The sequence below is a fragment of the Coptis chinensis genome, chromosome 6, assembly GCF_015680905.1.
Source record: "Coptis chinensis isolate HL-2020 chromosome 6, ASM1568090v1, whole genome shotgun sequence".
In the NCBI taxonomy this organism is placed as follows: Eukaryota; Viridiplantae; Streptophyta; class Magnoliopsida; order Ranunculales; family Ranunculaceae; genus Coptis; species Coptis chinensis.
In genome coordinates, this window is record NC_141461.1 from 13,522,339 (window position 1) to 13,543,602 (window position 21,264).

The following is a 21,264-nucleotide window of genomic DNA, read 5'->3' on the forward strand; positions in this document are numbered from 1 at the left end:
TAATCAACAAATCATTGAATCTATATTATGGTATGGTTCCATGTGTTTTCTGCGTATAGTATGTTTAAGGTGCGTTAGAGCCTAACAATGTTGGCTCTAAGCTACTTTTTCAGTTATTGCAATATATTCTTTCTGAGGTTTTAGAAACATAATGTCCTATGAAATTAAGAGGGACCACATCTACTTTTGAATCCCTTTCAGTATTCTTGGCTGCCTTCGAGGTTATATTGCTAATGTAAAGTCAATTGCTTTGTTTATGTTATCCAGTTGTAATGCTATTACATTTGTAAAAGTGACCATATCCGTTCAAGAGAAATGTGTATGTTTGAAAGTTCAGACGGTAGCTGCATTTGTTCCATAGCATATGTTCTTATTGGTTCTTATTGTTCTTCATTTAAATTAATGCATAAAAAATTCAAGTTAGATACAACAGGGATGAAACAAACTAAATAAAAAAGAAATGTAACTTACCTGACATTACTCAGCATTAATGTCACTGGTCCTAGAAACCCATGAAAAATCGACATGAATCCATCGGCCTCTCATCTGAAAAAATAAGTAGATGTACGTAAATCATAGCCTCCAAACTATCAAGGGAAAAAAAAAGGCCAAACAACTAATCAATGACCCTATGAATAATTTGATTAAACAGCATAGGAAACAAATTAAAATCAAAAGCGCTAAAACAAATCAGAAAAAAAGAAATTGCTTTGGTGATGCTACATGGGTTGCTGAATATGTTGCTCAAGTTATGTAAGGTGCATCTACAATCTTTAATACTCTTCTTTTAGTGTTCTTTCGTATCATTTAGTTCTGACATTCAAAGAATCGGAGGTAGTCTGACAGCTATATTAACGAAGTTGCAACCTTGACGCCACATAATATGTTGAGCTTGTTACTAACAAAAAGAAGTTGTAGGACTCTATCATTTTCCTTTTATCAATGGTGAGAAGCATAGTATGTAGTCACGGGAAAGCACGAGTTGAATGGTTGTGGAACTAAGATCAAATTGTGTTTGACCATGTAGGAGCCAAATATGCAGATAGCCAATCCATGCAGGACTCAACTTGAGCAATAATCTAGGAATCTACTTACTGAACAATCTAATCACCAATTGAATTCTCCTACGACAGATCAGATAGACTCCTAGATGAAGTTCAAAATGAGAAAAACTTAACGTTTAATTTATTGCCACTATGATTGTTATGCGATGTCATTATTGTCTAACAATGAAACACCAGCAAAGTGTACTGCAATAACTTCTTGTATTGTTATCAAATGTATAAGGTCCCCATGACCCATATGTAACGATCATTTCATTTGGGAAAGCCGATCGAATGCAATGTCGCTTTAGAGGACTAAACAGAGCATGGTTTTACTCCAGGTTCAGATGACTGCAAAATTAAAGTTGAAACAAAAAAAAGACTGGTAGAAGAGCAGTAACATAGAACGGCGAGAACTGGCAAGTGGAACTTATTAAATGCAAATTAAATTGATCTGTTTATGACCATAAGATGAAAAGCCTATCATAACTGCAATCAGAACTTGGTTATTTATCTAAAAATCAATGGAGTTTTCCTTGTCCCTTGGTAAGTTCTCATTATAGCAAGGGAGACACGGTATTCATTGGAAGAACTGAAAATCTGAATTTGGGCCTAAGACTAGACGATCAGGTCTCTACTCTCTAGGAGTCTAGGTACATTCTCAATGCAATGAAGACTAAGTGTTAATTGTAATTGTCTAACACTTCTCCGCATTGGGGCTCAAATGCGGGGTAAATGGCTTTCCGGATTCCCACACACTCGTTATCATCATGCTCCATTTCATCTTTGAATATGTGTACCCACCAAGTCTCATCAGCTAATACTCAGCTGAATAACTGATTGATGTTCCAGTTACAGCTGTAGTTGGCTGTTATGCCGACCATAACAATGATCATATGAACGGCACAAAAGATTCATTCTTAGCGTAGTCCGAGCTAGCCTCATTAAACGCTCTGAGCCACACGTGCAAGTTTCCTGCAGGATTGAATGTGGTCGTCCTTTCAACCCACTCCCTGGGTTAGGGATAGGGAGGCCTCTTAGAGACAGGCAAGGTATACTGATGAGCCACACCCTTAGAAAGAAAGAAAGAATTGCTCGCCACTGAATAGAAAAGAAAGGAAATCCGCCATGCTTGCGAATGGCGTCAGGGCCGACCCTAACCTGGCCTTTGCTAATCAAATTCCCAAAGTCCTATCGGGCAAAGAAAGTCACAACCTTCCCGTTTCTGCTAGGAGAGGAAGACTGATCAAACTTCCTTGCCAGTTGAGGTACTTAACATTCCAGAACATTACAAAAATGAAGATTTCAAAATGCAAAAACTTCTCAATATGGATGAGCAAGATAATGTTAATGTTTATTAACAACGGGCATTCTCAGAGCAAGCCACGGCCATTGGCCTATCCAAGAGAGCGTTGCAAGTTCACCTGGTCGAAGAGAAACTCATAGAGGAAAGGACCAAGATCAAAGGATCAAAGAAACCCGACCCGATAGGCTCTTACCGGAAGAACTCAATGTCCCAATCGGATTCCTACACTCTAGCGGATGTAACTGACCAAGGTGCTCTTTCCTCACCTCGCACAGGGCGATCCGCGATTCTTCGGATCTTAGTGTGGGTGTCTTTCTTTGACCAGCGCTTTCTCCACTACACCTCATAGAGATAAAAGTAAAGAGGGGGAGAACCTATTATTTCACAAAAGGGATTTTACGAAAGAGAGCCTTCAACATCCACCCTACTCTACTCCTCAACTCGTGCCATCCACAATGACTTCAAAATCTTAAAAGCCTGGGAGAAGGGCCGATACAGCTTTTCAGTGCTAAAGGACTGACCACACAATCACTCTTTTTCGTCGTAGCGTGACCAGGAACTGATGCGGGGATCTTATATCTTATATAATCGACTGGATATGTATGTAACCCATGCCGGGGACGCTTCCCTAAGCTCGTACCAGTGGCATCTATTTGCTCCGAACATAGCCCCCCAGGTGTTCCACACATAGCTAGGTACCCAAGGGAATATGATTGACCCAATGGATACAACTTCCTTGTGGGAATCCCTTCCCATGCCCTGACCTGCTAAGCAAAACCAAAACTGACTATCACGAGTGCCTGCTTTTGCTGTTAGGTTAATCTGCCCGTATCATATAGTACCCTATTCTTAGGTAAACCATTCGTGCAAAACGTCCACCTAACCTTTATCCTCGGAGCCTTTCGACCGAAGAACTCATCTCTGCTTTTTAGTTTGCGATGGGGCATGTGAGCAACATAATCACCTTTGTTACAGGTAAGCTCGTCAGCATATTTTGTTTCGGGATTCCTAGTTGAGTTGATTATTCAGTTGACCTCACAGCCAGCCGAGCAAAAGTATCAGGTTTAGTACCCTTCGTGGTGACGAATTCATCCATTCTACTGTAATTTAGGACTTGGTAGTAGATAAAGGCTTCAAAAAAATTAGGAATTGGCATAGGCTTCAACATATATTGGAAGCAATAAGGGTAGTAGTAGGCTCCCGACACTGACGCCAGGGTATCCCAGACTCAACAATAAGGTAAGTGAGCTCTCCGCACTCATACCATTGCAACCAACAGTGTACAACGCAAACAGTAGAATTTAAGGTAGTTATAATTACCTCGTCTTCCTTGGCGCTTGTGAAAAATTTGTTGCCTCCAAAGTTAAGTAAGCTGCATTTAGTTAAAGAAACTATCACAAACTGTAACAACACATTATCCACTCCGCAGTTTTATATAATAACTTCCCAGCAAACGTAAACTCGTCAAACATAATCTTGATGTAGTGATATCAAGAAAACCTAATTCGCGTAGTTAATATTGCCGTAGGAACACATGCAGTATAATATCAATTCCTTTGGTTACACATGTGAATGGATATGTATAGGCATAATTTCACAAATTCATATATCTGCTCAACAGAAATGAACTTAATGGAACAACATAAAAATTAATTTTTATCATGGAAAAAACCTATGTAAATTCCTTGCTATAACAAAAAATAGTGCAATTGACTTGTCAAATTACACACCAAATGATTACACATCATTAAACCTCGTTCGATGGATTAACCGGTGCACAACGCAAGGAAATTGCAGAGGCAACTGTAGTTCTATATTGTTTACATAAGAGACACAATCAACGTACGAAGTAAGGAAGATTAAAATAACATACAGATATATGAAGCAATAATTAGGCTGACTAAAGAACGAAGACACCAACAGCCTACCTTGTAATCGCAAGAACGGAGGATGTCGTTGTACACAACATTTTTAGTGTAAGTTCCAGAGAGACCCCTCAATGTTCCCTTCTTAACTAAAACTCTAGTCGAAGATTGTGAAACTCCTCTTGATAAAGCAACATTGAGTTGGCCGTGGGAGAAAACATGCTCAGGTAAATATACTCCAACATTTGGTATTGTTTGACCTTGTGATTTGTTTATTGTAAGAGCAAAGCTTAGCTTTATAGGAAATTGTTTCCTAGTCAGCTCAAAAGGTAGCCTTGCATCTTGAGAAGGGTGCAACGGAATGCGGGGCAAGAAAACTCTAGCACCAGCTGAATTTCCAGTAATGATTTCAGCATCAATTACATGTGTGTCGAACCCTCTACATATTAGTCGTGTTCCATTACATAGGCCATTCTTAGGATCTAAATTTCTCATTAGAATAACTGGAGCTCCTAGCTTGAGTTTCAACTGGTAAGGAGGCAAACCACTGGGACAGATAGAATTTAAGTACTCTTGAGGGTACAAACCATGCAAATCATTTCCCACCGAATCAAAAGAGTAATACGACACTTCTTCACCCGGAAACTGATCAATTATTTCATCATTCACTAATTCAACAGTTTCATTCCTAGGAGTTATTATTGCCCTCTTAATCATGTAGTCAATGTCACCGGCATTTTCATGTAATCTTGGAAAGATCTCATTTATAAGATCCACACGTGAATGCTCATTCTCCCACGGCACGACAATATCTCTAGGAAGTTCAATCATGTCCCCATCAATAAATGGTCTAGTCCCATCGCCTATGCTCATAAGAAACTCCGCAAAAGCGGGATCATTTTTAATTTCGCATGTTTTCCTTAAGACGTATCACATGCACTTTCTCCCAAAGTGGTGAGTTTGTAATACATGCATCAATAGTTTGTGCTCTTGTTCCACGTGAAACAATAGGGAGTACTTGACGGAAATCTCCATCCATAATGAAAACCTTCCCTCCAAAAGGCAATTCACTACCTGTGATGCCTTTTAAAGTTCTGTCTAGTGCCTCAAACGCATAACGATGTGTCATTGTAGCCTTATCCCATATCAGTATACTCGTTTGTTGTAACAAACATGCCAATTTGCCCTTCTTGCTTATTTTGCAAGTGGATGTAGATGTAATTGGTATTGGAATCTTGAACCTAGAATGGGCTGTATGACCGCCAGGCATCATTATAGCGGCAATTCCCGAAGTTGTTGTTGCAATAGCAATTTGGCCCTCGCTCCGGAGTTTTGCTAGAATGGATTTATATAAGTATGTTTTGCCTGTTCCGCCTGGTCCGTCAACGAAATATACCCCACCCTCTCTCCATTGGACCGAACTGATAATCTTTTCATAAGCATTTCTTTGATCATTAGTAAGTTTACTTATAGAAGTAATGTCTTTTGAAGCAATGGGAATAGACAGTTCCTCTCTAACCAAATTGGATATATCATCTAGGTTGACATGTTCACCGGTGATTGCAGGCAAATCGTAGCCCGAAATATTTTGACCATGCTATTCCAATAACACTTGAAGTTCGCGTAACAAACAATCTGTCGCATACGTTGAGTTCAAACCCGACGCGGTGTAATCTTCGGCCATATAGCTATGGAATTCATTCCACAAATCGCGAACTCCAGATGGATTACAATAGACCAAGATTGTAACAAATAATTTCTATAGAGAAGAGGGCATTTGTATCCTCGATGCTTCAAGCAAACATTCGTGAACATCATTATCCCTTTCAAGCAGGCTCAATGCTTCAGGTGCCTCTTTGAATGTGGGGTATACATTAGATCCGACCGTTTGTAGATGCTTAAATGATGTTGGTCCTCGAACATGATTAAGCAATACCCTCAAGTAGTACCTCTCACCTTCAAGAGGGGATACTGCATAAAGCCTTCCAATGACACGATTATGTCCATTATTTCTTTCTTTCCAATGATTAGACGTCTTGTTCCATACATAATGTCCAGGGATCTCACGATAAAGATATAGCCGAGCAGCCTCATCAATGCTATTAAGTTTAAAAAATTATGTTAACATTGTGCGGGAGTTCTTATCATCAGCCAAAACATCCTCAATGAGTTGGTTGCCTTCATAGGTTACCTCATGCATATTCTTAAGATGGACCTACAAAGAATACACAGATGGGTATATCTGACTAAGCAGGAATTCAAAAATTCTCCAAAGGGCTTCCTGTGGGCAAATCCAACGTCCATTTACATACTACTTTATTTCATCTTGTTCTTATATGTTTGTAGATGTTACTTCCACTGCCACTCGATCTGAACCTTTGTAGATATACTTGTACAAATATTTGACACTTTTAATGCTCGAGCATACCTCAACATTGATATGGCAATTGTATTTTTTTAACAACCACGGGTTATAGGGTACAACCCAACGATTATCGACACGGTAACGACGACGATGATTCTGGACAATTGCAAAAGCACCATTGTCTCGCCTCATATATGTAGCATAGGAATCAATTCCTTGATTAGTTACTGGTGCAAATTGTTTTGGGAAATTTCTTGTACATTTTTTATCTTTCATGCAAACACATGTTGGATTCACAACACCACACAGTCCATGAATCATGTGTTTGACAACAATCTCATATAGCTCTGGTTCAATATTTGGATCTGGAATTTCAGCTCTAACAATTTGGTCATAATCGTTAGCAGTTGTTAGCTTGTCATTCTTGTCAAGAATTAGAAGGATGTGTGCATGAGGCATTCCTCTTTTCTAGAATTCATTAACATGAACGTGTGCCACTACTTTCCCAAGAACTCCTTTAGTAAACAAATCATTCTTCAACTCTTCAAGCTTTGCACAAAAGATCCTTACTATCAAATCTGGCCTGTCATTTGGAACTTGACCTTCTAACAACTCATCAGTGATCTCCTCCCAAGACGGATTGCAAGTCATTGTGATAAACAAATCCGGCCTCCCATACTTTTGAACTAATGCCATAGCATCATGATATCGCCGGTGCATGTCACGGGGACATCCAACAAAAGATGCAGGCAAGATTGTTTTGCGTCCAACATTACCTAAATATTTTTAAAAGATGGATATAAGGATGTCTAACCGGTTAAATGGTAATAAATTATAAAACTTAATACACACCTGGATGGATTTCTCCTGAGCTTAAAGAGTCTTGCAGTCCTTGATAAAGCTCAGCCCTAATTTCTTGTTGGTGATCACGTATCCACCTTAATCTCAGAGTTGATATTTTAACATAGTTGTCAACTATGTATTGTTGCAAAAGACGGCCACTACGGAGAAGTAGAAGTGGATCATTTGGTCGAATCTAACAATGGGAGAAGACATTGGTCAGGTAATTGTTTTGGAAAACCAATACAGAACAAAACACTAAATAGATCAAAGTTGAAGGCTTACTTGGAGCAAGTAACAATAAAATTGTTGACTCGTGAGTCGTTTTCTATTAGAACGGAACATATGCAAATTCCATCTCGGGCTGCCATGAGGGAGTAGAAGAGGGTATTGAAATGGATCATAATAGCCGGCCGTGTTGGGAACATTCTCAAACTCTCCAGATATTCTTTGAGCTATAATGTCCCTTTCATTTAGGTTACTTGGATCCTCACCACCAACTAAGATCGCTACCACTTGAGAAGATGTAGGCATGCTATATTGATGTACTCCTGTTAGGTTTATCTCTAATAAGCAGACGAAGATTCAGTGATGACAACCTCTGGGAAACTTGGCGAAAAATCTTGACATACGGATTCTCCTTTAAAACATTATGAATGATAGCCAATACCCATCTGTCCAACACTCCATTTTTAGCCATACGATTGTCAAGCTCATGATCTGTATCGTATATATACATTTGAAGAAATCTAGGTCTGTGACCAGGACTGGGTAAAAGGCTTCTGATACGGTGATAAATAGAGCCCCGGGCTTTATACGTGTAAATTCCTTCTCGACCATCATCTAGATCATCGTCTATCTTAACCCCCATAGAAGTAAATGAGAAGACATGATTATATGCACGTATGTTCTTCCTAAAATCGACGACAGTAGTTGATGGAGATGTAAATAAATTAACCAACTCAGTCGGTGCTGCTAAAGCTGGCAAGTTTATTGTCCCATTTGAGCAGCAAAAACTAGGCAGTTCGCGACGGAACAGTTTCGCTTGGCATCATGGACAATTTGTAGCTTGTGGTAAACGATGTGTCTGAACATATGAAGAGTTGTCATAGCCTCGTGCACAATTATGATTCCGCCTTTTTCTAGCCGTGTCTCCCCTCCTCCGGCAGATCTGACCGTTATCTAAGGCAACACACTCTTCTAAGTCAATGTATTAATCACGGAAGCCTAGCAGCAAAAAACCCCAAAAGACAAAAATAGATACACTTAATTCAAGGGCAAATTTTAACCTTGCATAGGAAGTACTTCTTCTCTTGAACCCTCATGGTTCCCCCCGACATCATCAGAGTGAATTACAGTATTAATCCCATTGAATGGATTAATGACATCAACACAGAAATCCCCGTGATCAACATCAGTGTCTACAAAATAAATAAAGGTCCTTGTATTGCAAGATACGTAAACGAAAATAACAAATTTATTATTGGGTAAAGAGTAAGGTTCACATGTAACCTTCAAAAGGCTCGCCTTCGCTGCCACTGCTGATCTGGATGTCGACCCTATTCAAGCTAACGTTATTGATAGCATAGTCGTCAGGAATATCATCAGCAAGGATGCCCAAACCTGATTAGAGTCCATTCATTTTCCCTAGATAAATAATCGGTTGTGAATCTAAGCGGATAAGTAATTAGTAGGGGTAGTTACCATCATTGCCACCAATTTCCGATGTAGATGCCGTTGCATTAATACAGTTCCAAGTATATTGCCTCATATGAGTCAGACGTCTTCGTTGCAAATCACGTTCTCTATAAAGCAATACGTGTGAAACATCTCTAGATGGGTGTCGGCCTTGGATTAACTTGGGAGGCGTCGAATTGTTGGAGTCCAACGATCCATCAGCAAGAAACGATTGAGGGGGCACGCCACGCTACACGTATGCGCTCTCTCTGAGAAGTCAATTCTTCATTTCTTTGGTTTCGGATTCGTTGATAATAATTGATTCGCCTACGTTCCCTTCACTGGGTCATTTGTTCTGAGCTCATATTGCTTACTCTTTCTTTTTCTCGATTATGCCGGTTTTGTTGTTGTTGTTGCCATACGTCACGATCACTAAGGGAACTCAAGCTTGGGTGCTCCTCATGCGCATCCATGTCTAAATGGTTGTAAACAGAAAATATGTTGGCTGCACAGACCACTTTTCAAAGGTAGGAAAAGAAATGATATCTAGGGAGTTACTAATCCACTCCTAGCTGAACAGATTCGAAAATGTTGAGATACGAAACAGCGCAGACAACAAAAATTTAGCAAATTAATAAAACAAAACGAAAAGATATAATAGTCCACATTTGAATAGAAAACACAAATAAGTTAAACATACCTTAAAGCACACGAGGCTAATAAGAATAAATAATTAAATATATAGTTGTTGATGGTCTAGACAATTAAAATAACATCATCATATTTGGTTAGCTACGCGGTAAATCTAAAACTAAAATAAGTTGCGGAATGTACTTATGTTTATCCAGAAGTGCACGCTGACAAATTTGTTATCGAAATTGATTAAATGCGATTCATGCAAAGATGGTAAATATGAGTGATCCTAAATATCCCAATAGACGACTTTTATTTGAACAATACCGGTTTCAAGAAGGAAGAAGATGTTCAAGAGTGAAGCCAACTCACCTAAAATTCAAATTGGGCGAAGATAAACTTATCCTTATAGCGATGCACACAGCTCAAAAGATCGACAGAGTGCTTCTGAACCGTATTGACTGCAAACAACAAAAGAGAAAAGGTAAAAAAAACTTGTGGAAACGTACAAAAGGCTCCATACCCCTCCCAATGGGGGAAAATTGGCTATTGATGTTGTAGAAGCATTGCCTATGACGGCTGCTTGACTTGATCCTACCTTGGGCCCTTCCTATGTAACACTAATCTAATAATTATAATTATAGTATAAATTTGAAAGTGAACTGGGATCATCCTTTTTTATTTAAGCCTTTTTTATATCACAGCATCCAATGAATATGTAAAGACTGTATTAGAATGATCGTTATAAGGCTCAAAATGCTTTTTATAACGTAAGTGATTTTGATCTAAACAATGTTAATGAAGAACCTAATCATAGCCGAGATGAATAAAAAACTATCCATGGCTATTGTGTCGATGACTATGAGGGGCACAATGAGACTTGACCATAATTCTAGTGGTAGAGTAAAACCATACAGGCTGAACCACATCAAGCAAAATGAGACGCCGTAGAGGGATTGTGTATCACGAAATGACCTATAAACAAAACAGTTATAAATAATTAAACATGCATATACGAAATTAGGTTTTAAATCATTCCAACCAAGAAGTTGGTCACGTAGTGTTAGATTAGGCATATGCCCAGTCATGGTAAAGAATGGGAAGGGACATCAAATATGCGTAGGTAGGTGTGAAGAATTGTCGGATTTCCAGTTACCTAATCATTGCAGACTTTGTTTTGGTAACGAATCAAGGCATGTTGGAAACATTAAAACTGAAACAAAAAACCTACTTGGTTAAAGGTGTGGTAAAGGGCAAAGGACCACGAAAGCATAGTGTAGTTGGCCACAAAGCAAGACAGGTGAAATCAAAACCAGAAATATATAAAAACAACAAATCTAAGAGAAGTTGCAAATAGTTATGGTTTGCATACTGATCAAAGAGTTCGATAAATATTTAAAAAATGATTGTTCTAAGTATACATGTAAGCTTGTCTTGCACCTGAATGGCTCAAAAACAAAAGCACCAGAGGCATGGCCATTTTAAAAAAGCATCCTGTTAGCTTATCAGCACTGAGATTGTGGAAGTTATGATTCGAATAAACACACGCACACAAAAGGCAAAATTATCACTTTGTGAACATGGTAGCCACTGATTTAATGCGTGGCTATTGTAAGATGTCAATTTCCATTTAGCAAATCATACTATGTCCAAAGGCTAACATCATAACGACAATAGAATCAATCGTATTAGAATCGATGCCAGCTGATTTAATATGTAATGAACTTTGCAAGCCCCATACATGGTTGGATAACCATAGAGGATAAGATTAGAGTTGTCGAAGAGATCTTTTTTTTTACCAAGCCCATCCAATGAACATAACATAAATGATACCAAGAGGACGTTGTTCTTGTTTGTTACTAAATGGTGATATAGAACATCGGCTAGGACTTAAGCATATCGAAGCATACAACTTTAATAAACAAACCATATAGTCTATTATAAACATCAAAGTCAAAAGAGCAAAGAAAGTGAAATAATTATACCATCCAGAATGAAGAAAACATAACAAATTTACAAAATATCTACCCATTATCACATACAATATAAACCGCCTGGATTAAAGGTGCTATGTTCAACTAAATTTGCTATGTCCATTTTTAGTATGATAAGCTAAATTAAAAGTTGTCTAATATGGACTATTTTAAGTGCAATGTCTTCTTAAAAGGTTTATCATATTATATCCAACTAAAGTGCAATGTCATTCTCTTAATCACATAGCAGAGCTTCATTCCAGGATTGTCAAGTTATAATACACAGATGTATGAGTATTTAGGATCTTAGATGTATGCTCGTTGACACATTAGGAAAATGTGTACATCCTCATCTTGCACAATAATGATAGCCGCGTTCGTATGTTTCTCAAACCCATGGCTCCATTTCAGTCATTAAGGCACTAGGAAACCACTAATAAAAATGAGCATTGACCCAAATGCAAGCCCAAATGAAGACTTAGTAAGTCACCACTATTGCCAAACCAAACAAAAAATATTCAACATTCCCAAGTATGAGTTAATGAAAATGAAATTAAAAAAAAACGCAATTCAAAACCATCAAATTAAAAACGATTATGAAAGCAAATCATCAAATTTAGGAAGCAGGAGAAGGGGTTGGAAAGTTTTGAAAAGAGGGCATCTCCTAAGGGGCGGGCTTGTTCGAATAGTGTCAAGTTTTAAGAAGGGGAATATAATGATAGCAGGCGATCGTAGCAAGGTTTAACAACCAGGAGCAACACATGTTAGAATTCAAAGCGGACTCGGCTGCTACAGGTGAAATTAGTCTCTTTCATGGTGAAATCATGGCACATAAATCGTTAAAATGAAAAGTTATAAAATCTAAACTACAAAAGATTGATCAAAAGAATACCAATAATGACTAATGACCACACTCAGGCCTGTATTCAATTCTGGCTAATCCGAACCTTATGCGTAAATACCCATCAATGTATGAACAACAACATAGAAAAAATTATAAACAATCAAGTTTTGTGTCACAATATATTAAATCAATGCATAAGTTGTAACATTCAACTATCTTTATCAAGCATTACTTCCTTTATACTAATAACCTGATAGCAAGAAAGGACTAAGCTGTGTAAATATGCTTCCAAATAGAACAATAATCCAATCAACATAAAATAAAATATGAGATAGTTTGCCGGGGCACCTCTGCAAGTGTTAGTGATATTCAAACACCAACTTTGCTATCCTAAGTGCATGTAGAAATAGAAACCAGCATCTCTCACCTAGTTGAGGGTGGGCAAATTTAATCAAGAACAAATATCTCTGAGTCAGATAAAGCCTTTCGATAATCCCGTACCTACAATAGGACCAAATCCGATGGATACCTGCAATAGGACCAAATCCGATGGAAGGTAAAAACCATAAGAACTAATAAAATAGAAATTGACTTTGAAATTTGTTTGAATGAGAGATTTGGGGGGGAAAAAGAAACATACCTGATTTCAAATTATGTAACTTGCTAATCGAAACATACATGATTTTCAAATTGTGTTCAATAAGAAATCACCATACTCTCTTTTCCACTATGTTTGTGTCTGTTATCTTGTTTTCTAAAGCTTCATTGCCTAATTTCTTATATTTCATTATATGATAGTGGAACTTGTCCAATCAATTTCTCAGTCAGAACATTTGCATTCAATGGATTACTCTATAAACGCTTTTTAAGAGATACATACACTTTCATTGTGGGTGGGAAGTTACTAAAAATTGATTAGCAAAAGCATTCCAGCCATTAAGAAAAGAGGAATTTAATTGAAGTGGTACGTACACTTTAATTTGGTGATTGAGCTTGGTTGAATTTCATGGAAAAACCTTAATGAAAGATTATGTACTAACCTCATGGTCACTGCTTGATGAATCGCGTCTAACCGGCCTTGCCTACTTTGCTTCCAAATCTTTGCACAGAACTTGCTCTTAATATATCTTCTTCTGTTATTCTTCTAATGGGAAATGTTCCTTCATAACATAATTCACCATAAAGTGACCATAACTGGAAACCTTAACATTCATTGCGTTGTTGCCATTTGGTCTTTCCGGTGGATTCTACAAAGCAGAGATAAGGAAAAACTTTATGTTCTTAACGGTATGTTCTCTTACATGTTTCTTGCATTAAGAGAAAATCCAAGCACCAATATCCATTACCAAAGGTTTTTGTCCTTGTAAATGACGGTGATCAAAAGCTAGTTGTTGGTGAGATAGAACACAATCTATTATATCGACATCAGGACTATACAACAACAGCAACTTGATCAACTCTCTAGAGTAACTGAGGGAGATCAAAATCTAAATTGGATATATTCTACAGCTTTTGCCTACCCAGTGTCCTTTATTCTGTACATTTAAGTGTCGAGAAAACAAATTGGTGTTGAAAAGTTGTGATGCCATTGTTCTCTGTTGCGTGTATGTAACTATGTATGGACTTATACAAAAGAGAGATAAACTGCGGCTTAGCCTTTGTTGAGTCGGCCATTCGCTAGCTAAAAGTCGTGTCACCTTAAAAAAAATTGTTCACACATCTAAATTACTCTATTAGGCTAAATAGAATGGCAGAAAGCGAACTACAAACTCGTTCTTTGGCTTCTATTTGTATACATTGGATTACTTTCACAGATAACGAAAATGGCTTACTTAGCTGATGAATATTCAAAAGTTACACCCTCACTCCAAATAATCACTTGAAGAATATAAATGTGCAGTATTAAGAATTAAGATTTAACTATGACGTTAGTGTGAGTTTCATATTTGCTTCGTACCTTTCTTTGGAGAAACCATGTAGCCACCAGCAGTGCGATGGAATTTCTTGTGCATCCAATTGAAGTTCTGTTGCTCCAAACAAAACACATATAAATAACTCAACAGAGATATGTATTACGTGTTTTTTATATAGTTTATATAACACAATCTATTATATCGCCATCAAGACGCTACAGCAACAGCAAATTGATCAACTCTCTAGCCAAAGCAAAAAAAGGATGTTAAGAAACAAAAAGGCCTACTTGAATTGTCTTGACTGAAGGCTTGGTTGAGACGTTCGATTATTTGTGGGAGAACTCAATTGGAAGAGAGAGAACGATGGCTGATATTATTTCATTTTCTGTTTGCAAAAGAGGGGGAGCCGTAAAGTGGAAGAGAGACGGTTGGTTTCTTGAATTTAATTTCATAAAAGGTAATTATTTGGGCAATCAATGATGGGTAAGTCGCGAACAATTGAATAGGGGCGTATAGTTGATTTCCGACCTGAATTTACACATACGTCCTTAAGTTACTATATAATTTTAAGGGTATAGATGGTAGTAAATTTTGAAATGACTAAGTAGTCTTTCTTAAAAGCATTGAATAATTGATTTTAATATTTTTTCAAGGGTATTTCATGGTAGAAAAAAGGTTGGTCAAATTTAAATGTCCATGTTAATTATGGTATACTCTACTAATTGAGATATCTTATTGATTGATTAATAAGGGCAATCAACTCATAGTTTAATGGTTGGTGTGCCTATGAGTAAATAAGATAACAATAATTATACCATCTGTCGAGATTGATAGGATTTAAATCCATGTTGATTTTTCTGCAATTCTGAGGCACTTGTAACGAAATTAAACTAGCATTTGCCTTGCTTAGTTATGTAATATTAGTGTCTATGTACTTCTATATGTACTCTATGAATTTGATTGTGGCTATGTTGGTTTCAAATTAAGTTATTTATTTAGCAGTTCACTATGTAGAAATGTTTGAGTGCCTGTGAGGATATCAGATATAAAGAACAAGAACACCATTGTTTAGGACTGATTAGCTTTAATACCTTGTTGATATTCTGCAATTCGAGGCTCTATATCAATAAAAATAATTGGGTTTCTTAAGTTGAGGTTTTTTAATTTATACTCAGAGAATTTATCGATTGCGAATGTTAAGTTCACGTTGGATGTCTTGTTTTACATGGAAACATGCTTATTAGATTTGAATGTGATTCTTTGGTTCTCAGCTTTCAAATGGTAGGGGAAAGCTATTTTGAATTCCTTGTCATTTGAGATGGTTGCAAAAGCTATGACAGTTGGGTTCTCCAGTGAGTTTACAACAAAGCTAGTTGTTAAGATGAATTATGTCATAATACAAAATTATTGGTAGTCTTAGTTCTTATATATGCATATATCAAATTCATAAGATTATGGTAAAAATGGCATTCAACATTCTTTTATCCTTGTATTTATTTGTATTTATGGTAAAATATATGTTAATTACCACTCATATTGTAATATATATAGGTTGTTTGCCAAATACATGATTTATTAAGCATGGAGGCTTTGGTTATCTAAGAGGTATTAATTGTCATGTTTTAAGTCATTTTGTACTTGTTTTTGTAAATGTAACCACTTATTCAAAGTAAGATTGACTAAGATGATTGGAGAGTGGAATGTGGAAGTAGGTGTGATGTTTATTGAGTATTGAGAAGATAGTGTTAGTTGTATAAAGTTTCTTTTATAAATTTTTCTTGGTACATGTTAAAAAGTAATGTAGTTGTTACTTGTTAGTATTTGTGTTGTACTATATTTGTACATTGTGGTTTTGAACTACTACATTGTCGAATTGTGTTTCATAGTTTTGAATATTAACTTCAAATGTTGTGGGTTAAAATTGTGGATATGTAAGAATCAAACGTAAGTCGGTGTATTCAAATTTTGGTTTTGATTTGGTGTTAAAAGTTATTTAATGAACTATTTTGCCAACTAAGAATACACCCATAACAACAACTAACTAAAACGAATTGAATAATACATATTAAAATGACAATCTGTTAATAGAAAACAACAATGTACTGATGATCATCATTGTTTGCAATTGTAACCATTTGTAGTATTTCATCAATGTAGTCTAGACTTGCGACAATTTATTTGCAATATATTATTTTCAACTGTACGTAACTTGTTATGCTAGTTCGACGATGTAATGTAAGATTTGAGGCAATGTATTTGTTATCCATATCTTGGCTGATTAATAGGGGTAAGAATCTCATAGTTTAATCTAACACACACACACCAAACAATATAATTTAAATAAATAAATGAAAAAATTTGTCCAAACCCCAATTATATTTTTGAGAAATGATTAAGGAAGAAAAATATAACAATTTCAGACCTTGCTTTACCAACTACACACCACTAAAGGATTAATAGTTGATTTTTTTTTTTTTTTTTTTTTAATAATAAATAAATAAATCAAAATAGTTTAAATCCTTTAAAATAGACTTGAAATGGTTAAAGATGCTGCAAATGTTTTACTCTAAAGGCAATTTAAAGGGGATCGTCACTCCAAGTGATGTCTGATTTTATGTTACTATTTTGTATTTATGGTTAAATATATGTTACCACGCACACTGAAATATAGGTTGTTTGCTAAATGCAGGATTTATTAAGCATGGAGGCTTTAATTTGGTTATTTAAGAGGTCTTAATTACCATGTTTTAAAGGATTACTTGTTCTTTGTAATGTTTTTTTTTTTTGAATAAGATTGTATTCATTCAAAATAAGTTTAATAATTCTATAGCAAGCAAAAATAGTCAGCAAACAAGAACACTAAACATCTTGTCTTCTCAACATAAACTCCACCAAAATGGTTAAAGATCTTCTTTTCGGACCGACTTCAAACTTGTTGGATCTACTCGAAAGTCTCCACAAACAAATCGCGACAATTATAAAACTCCACGACAAAAAGGCAATTTAAGCCCAATAAATGATGGCCTAACCAAGTGATGTCTGATTTTATGTTAGCCCATTTTGACAAACAATTTAATGGTTAAATATATGGACTATTTGAACCCATGACACTTACTGAGAGATGCTAGACTTAGAACACCCACAAAACCTAGGGCTTTGGTCTTCATACAAGATAAGATCTTCAAAAAATCGGAGAACCCGGATCTCAAGAAGCTGCATAACAAGACCAATGCCGATCTTCCAAGGGTTAGAGAAACCCTATATACAAACATGGAGGCTTTTTTCTTTAATCACTTATTTGGGAGGTCGAAAAAATCACGAGGTTTACCATGTTTTGAGAGACTAGGGTTTGAGTACTTAGTTCTAAGAGGAGGAGAAACAATTGTAAGAGGCTCAGAGCACCTGATTATCTTTACTATCTTGTAATGTAACTACTTATTCAGAGTAAGATTGACTAAGATGATTGGTGAGTGGAATGTGGTAGGTGTAATTAGATTGTGTCATGTTAAAGAAGATAGTGTTAGTTGTATAAAATTTTCTTTTATAAACTTTTCATGGTACATGTGAAAAAGTAATGTAGTTGTTAGTGCTTGTGTTGTACTACATTTGTACATTGTACGTGGTTTTGCACTACTACATTTTCGAATTGAGTTTCATAATTTTGAATATTGACTTCAAATGTTGGGTATGTAAGAATTAAACGCAAGTTGGTGTATTCAAATTTTGGTTTTGATTTGGTATTAAAGTTCTTTAATGAACTATTTTGCCAACTAAGAATACACCCATAACAACAACCAAAAAGAATAGTACATATTAAATGACAATCTGTTAATGAAAAACGACAATGTACTGATGATCGTCACTGTTTACAATTGTAACCATTTGTAGTATTTCGCTAATGTAGTCTAGACTTGCAGCAATTTATTTACAATATATATTATTTTCAACAGTAACTTGTTATGCTACTACGTATAGCCCGTGCATACGACACGATTGGTTATGAATATTGATTGGAGGTGCTTATTATGACATGTAAGAAACAACAAAATAGAAAGCAAACAAATTTTCTTAACGAAGTAAAATAAACTTCGGATTTAAAAATTGAAACATATGATGGTAAAAGTGGGTAAGAAAAATCAGGATCACTCAGTAGGTATTACCCATGCCGTAGTGGTTTGTTATGACTTATGAGGTGCTTAATTATTATGTTGTTTGTGGCATTAATCTTGATACACCCTAATTTTTTAAAATGTGTGGCCTATATTGGAATATATAGACTTTTTATTTTGAAGTGGTACACACAAAATTTATGGGAACACAACACCAAATCTACAAACTAATCAAATTCATCCCAAAAGAGTTTGACATAGTTAATTCAGGTTAATAAAAAATAGACCAACATAACAAAAAAAATAGATTGAAAAGAATAATCACAATAAACCCAATCACTAAGAAAGTACTCGATAGATTCCTAATAACAAAAATCTTACATCCTTTAATTGATAAACTACATAAATGAGTATTGATTAATATGAAACCCAGTAAGAGACCTAATTAAGTTGAACACATAATGATCACAAACACCGGACAGCGACGAAACATTTTGCAGTTCAAATAATTACATGAATATTGCATAACCAAGGCTCTTTGCCGCATTGGTTAGCATCCTCAGATCACCTAATGCTTTGCTTAGGTACGTTTTGAATCACCCGACTTTTTTCAGTTGTCTTAGCAAAATTAAATCACCACCTAATACTCTTTGCTTCAGTTGTCTTTACGTGTCGCATAAGTTAAATCCTCCCTTCTCTCCCTCTTAAGTTGCATGTCATATAATTGTTGCTTCATTGTCAATCTGCTTGAAGCACTCTAAAATAGCAACTCTCTTCAACAAAAATAAGTATAGCTGCAAGTTAAACAATAGACAAAAAGAGAGCTCTCCAAATTGCATGACATGCTTTGTTCATTGTTATTATTGTGCATGGCGCCACCATTATTCACAGACTTGAAGAGTTCATTCAGTTATCTTACTTGACTGCAAAACAAATAATAATTGTATAACATAGTGGTAAGCACAAACTAACCTTTGAACTCTGATCAAGTTCTAGAATAAGAGCACCAATATTAAACACTTAAAACACTAGCAATAGTTATGCAAAAGACACCAAAAACTCAATATTAAGTAATACAGTCGCCACCTTTTACACATAGCATGTGTAATGATCATACAATATTTGTAACCAACTCCTACAAAATTTAAGATCAAAATTAGCCAAAGTCGGTTGTAAGACTTTGAGTCCACATGTGACTGGAAAAATTAAAATTGGAAATATGATGCATTGTCCCCCCTACAACTTGACTTGCACTGTCCCTGCACACAACTCCAATGCCTACTGATCTTGGGTTAGTTCCCTTTCACAACACCATCGGTATTCCTTGTAGAGAAAGACATAGATGGTGGTAGCCATTTACATGGAAAGAGGACTGTTGACCTTGGCAATTTAGGTTTGGTACCCAAACAGTTAAAAATTCTGACATGCCAAATGTTTTTCATTGTACCCTTGAAGAATGTAATAATACCCTAAACGTAAATATACCACATTCAGTATATGTAATTCATTTTAACATAGGGTAATCATGTACATCAGTTGCTCAATCCAAACCCTTGAAAAGGCTAGAACAACACCAGACCCATATACAAATTCCTTGTTGTCTGACAGTCCAAATTAAAAGTACTTCACTTAGTGTTAACAAACTGAATCCACAAACTTACGCAAATCACAGGGCAAAAATTGTAACATTCAACTACTTGAAGTGGCTAACCACTTCTCTAAATGAAATGTAGATAGTAAGCATGGGTAGTACAAATATGTAAATAGCTCAATCCAAACCCTTGAGAAAACCTCTTCAACATCAAATTAACATTGTTTTTTCTCGCCGCACATTAATATGATGGTTAAGTAAACATTTCTATTTCAATCTAAGCATATTGCATCGTACCTAATACATCATAGACTCAACCCTTCGTTTTCCATGAAAGATGAGATATTTCTTTATGTCCTACCCCAATGACACTGATCCAAATCTTTCTGCTTGGCCAGGAATATTCTTATATGATTTTTGACTTTGTAGAATCAATCATAAAATCCATAAGCAAATTAATCCCAACTCTCTCCATTTTCTCAGCTTTGTTTCAAACAAATAACACTATGTGTTCCTAATGACCATATTTTTTCAAAAAAATGCCATTAAAACCTACATGTAGTGGCTGTAAAATAGAGGGAAATCAAAGAGGAAATCAAGGTGGGTCTTGTCAACTATTTCATGGTGTAACAAAAGAATAAAGGTTCATTCATATATGAAATTAGCCAACCGATGTCACCAGTGCGCAAAATGAAATGGTATTAATGGTCATAACACAACATGTATAGACCAAAACATGAACTCTTTAAATCTAAACCAGCTAACATAGTGTATGTATGAGTTCTCGATTCATAAGTTTGTTTGTGAAACCACATACCATGCAGGAAAAAATGCATTTTTAAAGTAAAAGTTGGCATTCCCACTCTACTATGTCAATATCACAAAAAGTAGTGAACCGAATGGAAAACAATAACCAAGAAATCAATGTTTTTGCAAAATCATCAAAGCTTATCTAGCTCCAAGTTAAGGAAAAAAACATTCCAATTAGCAAGGAAAAACTAATAACTCAAAACTCAAAACCACTCCAATATGGCAAAACCAACAAATTCCTATAAACTACTGTTGGAGCCTACCAACCCATGTTAAATGGCTTGCTGCAAAAAAC

At 36.0% G+C, this 21,264-nt stretch overlaps 1 long non-coding RNA gene and 1 other non-coding gene across 2 annotated transcripts; one reads left to right on the top strand and one right to left on the bottom strand.

The window, feature by feature from the left end:
* Positions 1 to 3,669: 3,669 nt before the first annotated feature.
* LOC147491569 (uncharacterized) lies at positions 3,670 to 13,711 on the bottom strand. Its single transcript, XR_015198443.1, has 4 exons — positions 13,587 to 13,711; positions 12,974 to 13,075; positions 10,102 to 10,190; positions 3,670 to 3,721 (listed from the first exon to the last, which is right to left on the bottom strand). It is a non-coding gene; the product is annotated as an uncharacterized LOC147491569 (long non-coding RNA).
* Positions 13,712 to 15,239: 1,528 nt separating this feature from the next.
* On the top strand, positions 15,240 to 15,333 carry LOC147491570 (small nucleolar RNA SNORD96 family). Its single transcript, XR_015200589.1, has one exon. It is a non-coding gene; the product is annotated as a small nucleolar RNA SNORD96 family (small nucleolar RNA).
* The last annotated feature ends 5,931 nt before the right edge of the window (positions 15,334 to 21,264 follow it).